At 44.8% G+C, this 8,629-nt stretch overlaps 1 non-coding gene across 1 annotated transcript; it reads right to left on the bottom strand.

The window, feature by feature from the left end:
• Positions 1 to 7,398: 7,398 nt before the first annotated feature.
• TRNAH-GUG (transfer RNA histidin (anticodon GUG)) lies at positions 7,399 to 7,474 on the bottom strand. Its single transcript has one exon. It is a non-coding gene; the product is annotated as a tRNA-His (tRNA).
• Between the last annotated feature and the right edge of the window lie 1,155 nt (positions 7,475 to 8,629).

Raw genomic sequence — 8,629 nt, forward strand, 5'->3', positions numbered from 1 at the left:
GCTAGGCTCAGTTCCCAGGACAATAGAAGGAGCTTACTGAATATATAAAAAAAAATGTGTTTAATAAATGAAGGAATAAGTGAAAAATCACCCCAGTAACTGGGGCTCGCACCAAAGATAGTATTGACATGAACACCTTCCCTTCTCGATGTTTGTAAGAATTTCCAAGCATTTTCCCCAAAGTTGAAATAACTCCTAAATTGAGGAGTCCGTACAAAAACTTTACATATATATATATGTGTGTGTGTGTGTATATATATATGGGTGTGTATATATATGTGTGTGTGTGTATATATATGTGTGTGTGTGTGTATATATGTGTGTGTGTGTGTGTGTGTGTATATATATATATATAGTCTGCAGTTCTTCCCAGTATACTATCTAGCTTCAGAGTGCACTTAATTTTATTAGATGCTTGACTGTAAAAATATCTGCCTTTTGGAATTTGTAGTATGTGTATTTCTATTAAAATGTTATTACCACATATACATATATTGGGAATATAGAAGAGAGATTGAACAAGAACAGAATTGTGACTCAGACCTCAAATTTTCTGTAATAAGAACAGATAACGAGATGAAATGATTCACTCCAGTCTCAGGATACTTTCCAAAAAGCAGAGATAACTTCGTGAAATAAAATGTATGAATATTCTTTTCTAGGTAAGGTGATGTGCTATAATTACCCTATTGGAATTTTAATAAGCTCTTGGAAGCAAAAGGAAGTCTGTTTTTAAATTAAAACGAGTATTGTTTGCCTATCTTCCATACCAAACTTCAGCAATTTACTTTGTTACACAATTTTTGACACAGAACAAACTGTTATTACAGACATAACATCTAGATTAGACAAGGCTCAGTGCTCTAGGAAGCTCAACTTTCTGGACCTAATGCATGTAGATTTCTCCTTTACATAGTCACAGATTATGCAGCATATTTAAGGATAATAATATAGCTAGTGGCAGTATGATTTATGTTGAACCTAACTTCATATTTATTTCATAAATTTCTTTCCAGATTGTTAATGAAAACATGTCAATGGCTATCAACAAAAAGTATGACATCAGCAAGAAGTATTCAAATATGCTTTGAGAAATTCAAAATATTCAACTGTGCTAACCCTAGGTGATTCAGGTAATACTGTATTTATTTTTTTCTTATGTCTTAAAAATTCTTGAAGGAATGTGCTGAAATATCACAAACATTTCCTAAAACTTTGGCAGATGGTGTGATCTTTCTGGCTGCATTTTTTCCCCACAAAACTGTATTTAATTTTAAAGGCAAAATTAAAAGACCCCCAAAATAATATCCCCTTAATGATAAAAAAGGGAAAGTTGGTGACATTTTGTCCTGTATTATTTTATCCCTTATTTAATGAAAGTACCTATGATGACTGCTTTCTAGAATGTAGAAAATTTATTAGTTACTTTTTCCTTCCTTCCTTCCCTCCCTCCCTCCTTCCCTTCCTCCCCCCTCCCTCCCTTCTTCCTTCCTTCCTTCCTTCCCTCCTCCTTCCCTCCTCCCTCCCTCCCTCCTCCTTCCTTCCTTCCTTCCTTCCTTCCTTCCTTCCTTCCTTCCTTCCTTCCTTCCTTCCTCCCTCCCTCCCTCCCTCCCTCCCTCCCCCCACCCTTTTTTTTGCCTTTTCTAAAGATGGCTCCGTTCAGGTCACCAGAACTGGAAGACAAAACTACAGGATCCATATGTAAGGTGAAGTAAAAGGACCATTTTGAAAAGTAGATAAGTCAGATTTAGGATCACCGCTGAGTTTCAGGAAGAATGTGAATTTTGATAATCTCAGACTAATAAGATGACTGCCCACTCTTCATCCCACTGAGAAGAAAACCACACAGGTCCATTTATCTGGGTTATTATTCTTGCCTTCCAAAGCCTCTCGTGTCATGCAAAATTGATATTAAATACATTTGTATGTTTTCTCCCGTTAATCTGTCACCATCAGTTTAATTCTCACAGCGGCCAGGGACCCGCACAGGGTGGGGAGTAGTCTCTTTCCTCCCTATGGGGGTCAGCAGAAGGGAGCTGACACTGGATCCTCATACTGGGTAAGGGGCTATGGCTCTCGTTGGCACTCTCTCTAATAAGAAATGAAAACGACAGACTATACCTAAAGTGCTTCAGAATTAAGAACAACATCACTTCCCACCTTCTGTACCCCAAAACGATTTTAATAGATCTTGAACCTCCCTAATGACTTCCACTTTCATTCAACACTGCCGTCATTTCACAGTGAGAGCCTCAGTGACGAAGGCTGTGCAAGTATGGACGCGTGAACATAAGAAGGCATTGTGATCATCTCCAGGATGCTATGCAGGCTGGACAGACCAGAAAGAGACCGACAGACACAGTTTGGAAGGAACTAGCGACGCTGTTGTGAAAAAACAAGGCACCGCTTCATAGAGACGCCCCACCCTCACCCAAGTTCAGCGTCCTCCTTTCCCCGGAGATCTGCAGATGGACTCCCACTGATGTGTCTAGCCTGCAGGTCCCGCCCACAAACCAACAGAGGGCACAAAACAGCCCACTGTGTCCTCATGGACTCTGCGCTCTTTCGCCTTCTGACTTAGCAGGGATGGCAATGACCTCAGCGAGCCTGAAAGCCGCCCCCCTCCCCCCGCTGAAAACGGTACCTGGTTCCACCCCGCCTGACTCGGAGCAAAGACGTGGAGGAGAGTCACACCACGGACATACCGGGGCCGGGAAGGGAGCGAAATACAAACTTCCACGTGACAAACCTCAGGTCCATGTGACACCCCGCTGCAGTTCCCACGGGTGCACAGGGACGCCTCGCTGACCAGCGCATTGCGAAGAACCGGAGCCAGCGGTGTTTGTGCTCTTCCGGAGGAGGAGCGAGGAGACCCAGGCTCCGGAGGTACCGGGTTCGGGTTCGGGTTCCGGAGGGGAGAACCAGGTCAGCCAGGTGCCGTGCCGCCCTATCGGAGAGCCTGGGAGGGCCATGCTCAGCGTGTTGGATTTCATTCTGTGCAAGATGGAGAACAACGGTGTAACATGCTCTCAGGCCTCGTAGAAAAGCCTGTCTTTCGCGTTATCCATTGACTATACCAGGAAGACGATTAATTAGAAGGCTATTCTAAGATAAGCATTTAATAATATAATTTTCCTTCTAAAGACCGCTTTTGCCGCATCCCATAAATTCTGATAGGTCTTCTTCTTTTTCATTCAGCACATTTTTATTTTTTTAAATTCTGCTTGAGACTTTTTCTTTGGCTGGTGCCTTACCCAGAAAGTTGTTGATTAATTGCAAATTATTTGAGGGGCTTTCCAGTATAGCTCTCTGTAATCGATTTTAGTGTAATTCATTGTTGTGGGAGAAAGCCCTTTGCCTGATATTTATTCTTTTAAATGTGTGGAGATTTATTCTACGGCCCAGAGTATGGCCTACCTTGCTGCCCGATCCGTGTGCAGATGGCGAGAACTCTGATTCCGCCCTGTTAGGCGCAGGCTTGTATAACTTCGGTCAAGCTTGGAGATAGGTTTTTTTTCAGGTCTCTCTCTAACAGATTTTCTGTCTCCTCTTTTTATCGTTTATTGAAAGAGGAATATTAAAGTCTCCAATTACGACTGTGGATTTTTAAAAAAATTTCCTTTTTTATTTTATCAGATTTGCTGCATGGATTCTGAAGCTCAGCTTTTACGTGCGTACGCATTTAAGATTTTTAAGTCGTTTAGAGAGCTGACTGCTCTTTCATAATGTAATGTCCCTCTTTATCCTTGATAATATGCCTATTCTGAAGTCTGCTTCATCTATATTAATAGAGGCATTCCAGATTTCTTTTAATTAGCGTGCCCCTGACATATATTCTAGGTCGTTGTGGGATTTGGGGCTGATCAAAGCACGAGATATGCCCACGAGGTGGCAGCCATGTTGGGCGATGCTTTGACAGATCTGTATTGTCTGAGAAGGAGGGGGTCCCTCAGGCAGGATTCTGTCCAGAACCTCCTGTTGAGGCTTCTGTCTCTAGGTGACAGCATATCAGAGAACTGCAGAAGGGCTTGGGGACTTGAAGGCCGGGGCCTATCCTATCTATTACTAGCAGATGTAAGCGAGGTTTCACGAGCATACAAAGAAGGCAGGCTCCACATGGCCAAAAAGCTGCTCGATTTGAGCTGTGTTCAAAGGACTCGGATGTGTAAATATTTTACTTGGGCACCAGATGCCTTCGGAGCTAATGCCTGCGGTGCTGAAATAAACAACCCAGGGGCCAACACGCGGGAGCCATCTCTCTGCCTCGTCCGTATCCCAAGCCACCCCCACCCCAAGTAGTTTTATGACCTAGGGGGCACGTGGTTTGGTAGTGGGTAGTGCCCGAGCTTGGAGCCAGTGATAAGGCGTTTCCAAGACCCAGAAGCCCGTTGGAGCACGAAGCAGAGGTTGAGTGCTGGTGGCCGGCCTGTCCGCCCTCCCAGTGGGGAAGTCAGGAGAACCGGTCAGAGAAGGGGAGGGCCTGGGTTGGCCCCGTCTGCGCTGTCAGCCGTGTGACACACTGTGGCCCGGCTGGGGCACGGCCCCGGCTACCTGTAATCCGTGGTGACTGTTACCCACCCACAGGCAGCAAGGTGTGTCAAGGGGAGCACAGACCCCCTTTCCATTGGGATCGGGGGCTGCTGGATCCTTAAGGACAGACTGGACCCCGGGGTGGGAGAGAGGAGACACTTTTTCTCCTCCCAGGGAGAGCTGGCCTCTCCTTCGCGGCTCTTTTCTGTGCGGTCAACAGCGAAGAGGCTAAAATTTAGATCATTCAGCCGCTAAATGATCTCTGCCTGTCTTGTGGGGACACCGAGTGTCTTTTCTCCCCCCCCCCCCCCGAGGGCACCAGTGTGGTCGCCTGAGGGCCTCCCACGTTGCCTCTCAGGGGCTGCTCGCCTGTACCCCATCTTCCCCAGGCTGTGCTCCCTTGTCATCTCTGGGCGGGGACCTCTGGAGAAGCCACCGTGAGCACAGTCAACACAAGAGAGTTCTTTCAATAGAACAGCCGCCTCCTTTGGAGTCCAGAAGAGGCAGGAATATCGATGTTCTTGCCATTCAGCACATTATAGGGCTTCGCCCCTGCCTCAACTCAAGTGTGGGGGTCTGGACACGCCCCGGGAGAGGGGCTAGAATGATACTGTCCCTATCGGCAGCCCCAAGGAGGGCAGCCGCGCAGCTGTGGAGCTGGTGACAGCTCTCCCCCCAGCTGTGCTCAGGAGACCCTCACTGTGCTCTCTTCCCCGGCCTTCTTCCACCGTGAAGTCGTAGTACAGAAAACCGGACACGCAGAGGGAAAGAAACATCGTCACCACAAGACGGTAAACACAGGCCGTACCTCTCTAGTTCCTCCCTCGGACTCCTCTTGCCCATCAGGGTAACGCTGATGCCCCGTCCAGCTGCAGATAATGCATCCTAGATTCCTTCCAGCATTTAGTATTAAGCATCGGTTTCCATTTGAATATTAAGTCCCTGAGAAGTGGTCAATAATCACGTTCATGGATGTTTAACATTCTTGTATTTATACTAGGTATTTGCATCTTGAAACTTACAGGGTTCCCCTTCAAGTTGGTGTTTTTATTTATCTATCTTTAAAATGTAATGCCATCATAGACATGAACAGTGATTCAAGGCCACCTTGTGATTAAAGGCCAATTTGAGCCGGTTCGACTAGGCGGTTCATTGCCCTGTGCCATTGGGCAGCCACGTGTGACCCTGACTTTTGGATTCGCACTCCCAGAGAACACGTGGTGACTGAATTTGTGCTTATCAGATTGAAGTATGAAAAATTTAGTGCCGTTAGATTAAACTCTTTCCCTCCCCTCCCAAAATATACATAGATATAGTAGAGGTCAGTTTGGAACCAAACACCTTACAAAATATCTCTGGAGTCAAAACGTACTGTTTACAGGTATGAAACTTCTGGTTTTTAAAATTCTGGATTAAAATGGAAATTCTGCAAGTAGAATATGTATATATGGGCTAATTTTATTTAAAAAAAAAAAAATTCCTGTATTGTTTCACCTTGCTTTTAAAATGAAAAGGGAAATCAAGCTAGATATCCACAAAATAAAGTTTAAAAAAAAGTCTTTATAATTTGGATCTTTGTGGATAAGAAAGAATGGGTTCCTGATTACATTCTAACACAATAGAACAGTTTTCAGAATATGGAAAACGAACAGTAAGGATCTGGCTCTCGGCCTTCCTGTACTTACGCAATGACCCGCAGGGGGTCAGCACAGGCCAGGGCCTGCCCCTCCCCCACTGCGGGTCTACTCTGTGACGGCTCTACAGCGTCACAAATTAGGGATCTACAGCGGCACAAGATACGGGTCTACAGCGTCACAAAATATGGGTCTACAGCGTCACAAATTAGGGGTCTACAGCGGCACAAAATACCAGTCTACAGCGGCACAAAATACAGGTCTACAGCGGCACAAAATGCGGGTCTACAGCGGCACAAAATACAGGTCTACAGCGGCACAAAATGCGGGTCTACAGCGGCACAAAATGCGGGTCTACAGCGGCACAAAATTTTACACCGCAATCTTCAACATCTCAGCTCAACTATTAAACGGAGTAATGTTCTTCAAAATGTACTTAACAGTGAAATGATTACATATTCATTCTGGAACAGCATGTAAATGTTAATACAAGTTTTTATCCATAATTTGCACAAGAAAAACAAACATGCTTGTAATGCATCACTTTGTAATGTCTGATAGAACAGCTTCATCCGTGAGAAAATGGAACCTCATATATTCAGTATCATGATAGAATTATGAATTTTACATGTTTCCAAATATAATTTATTTATGTCAAGTGAATGATAATCTTAATATAGCTGTTTTAAGTATTTTTTTAAAAATGTTCTCATGTGTTTCAATAGTCACTAAAGAAAGTATGCTCGAAGTTTAAACTTTTCCATTTTTTCTTTTAAAATGTTTTTTCTATTACCTACATTACTTTCATCATTTAATTAAGGCCCTAAATGATTAAATGTGACATCACACATAATTTTCCATGTGCATTGTTCTGTATCCGCATTCCTTAATAATATCCCCATCCTCAAAGTCATATAACATATGAAACACATTACATTTTGTATTTATTTAGTATTTTTCTGAAGTGAGAAGCAGGGAGGCAGAGAGACAGACTCCCACATGCACCCGACCGGAATCCACCTGGCAAGCTCACTAAAGGGCGATGCTCTGCCCATCTGGGGCGTTGCTCTGTTATAACCAGAGCCATTCTAGTGCCTGAGGTGGAGGCCATGGAGCCGTCCTCAGCACCCGGGCCAACTTTGTTCCAATGGGGCCTTGGCTATGGGAGGGGAAGAGAGAGACAGAGAGGAAGGAGAGGGGGAGGGGAGGAGAAGCAGATGGCGCCTCTCCTGTGTGCCCTGGCTGGGAATTGAACCCAGGTCTTCCATACCACAGGCTGATGCTCTACCACTGAGCCAGCCAGCCAGGGCTTACATTTTGTATTTAAATCAATAATATTTTGTATTGCTTATAGTATTGTGTGCATATTAATTCTGACTCTCCGACATACAAGCACTCAATAAACTCTGTAAAGGCAAAGGTAATAGCTTTCATTATTTAATCAGTTTTCTATTTTTAAATCCTAGAACAGTATTGAATATATAACACACTCTAAATTCTTATGTTTCAATTTATTACAGTCATGTGAAAAAAATGTGTCTTCTACTAGCTTCGTATGAGTGGTTTTAAACTTTCTAAAGCCCCAACACCCTTTTGATAGAGTGAACGTTATTTTTAAACACAAGTATAGCTGCTATAGTTGAAATGGGTTGGGGGTGGCGGAGCCCCCCAAATCTCCCTCTAATGTATGTGACTTTTAAAATGTCTTTTCTATAATATTCAGTCTTGGTATATTCTTGTATGGACTGATCAACTATTTCAGAGTACAAAATAGCCAAAATATATAAAAATAATTTTTTTTTTGTATTTTTCTGAAGCTGGAAACGGGGAGAGACAGTCAGACAGACTCCCGCATGCGCCCGACTGGGATCCACCCGGCACGCCCACCAGGGGCGACGCTCTGCCCACCAGGGGGCGATGCTCTGCCCCTCCGGGGCGTCATCGCTCTGCCGCGACCAGAGCCACTCCAGCGCCTGGGGCAGAGGCCAAGGAGCCATCCCCAGCGCCCGGGCCATCTTTGCTCCAATGGAGCCTTGGCTGCGGGAGGGGAAGAGGGAGACAGAGAGGAAGGAGGGGAGGGGGTGGAGAAGCAAATGGGCGCTTCTCCTATGTGCCCTGGCTGGGAATCGAACCCGGGTCCCCCGCATGCTAGGCCGACGCTCTACGGCTGAGCCAACCGGCCAGGGCAAAAATAAATTTTTAGCATTTATAATAATTTAGTACTTGTCATATAGAAGCCCTCTGTTTCAATTATATTTAAGGATGTAGTAGTTTGGGGGGGGTCAGAAATAACATAGCCATGCATGCAGCAAATATTTATTAAGTGCCTTTTCTATCGGCTCTATAGGCAGTTGGGATACAACAGCAAAGGAAAGAAAACGTGCGGAGTCCCTCCCCTCGGGTATCTTGTATTTGGGGAGGAAAACAGGACAATACGCATGCATGCTGTCAGGGGTAGTCAGGGC

The sequence above is a fragment of the Saccopteryx bilineata genome, chromosome 11 (genome assembly GCF_036850765.1).
Source record: "Saccopteryx bilineata isolate mSacBil1 chromosome 11, mSacBil1_pri_phased_curated, whole genome shotgun sequence".
Lineage (NCBI taxonomy): Eukaryota > Metazoa > Chordata > Mammalia > Chiroptera > Emballonuridae > Saccopteryx > Saccopteryx bilineata.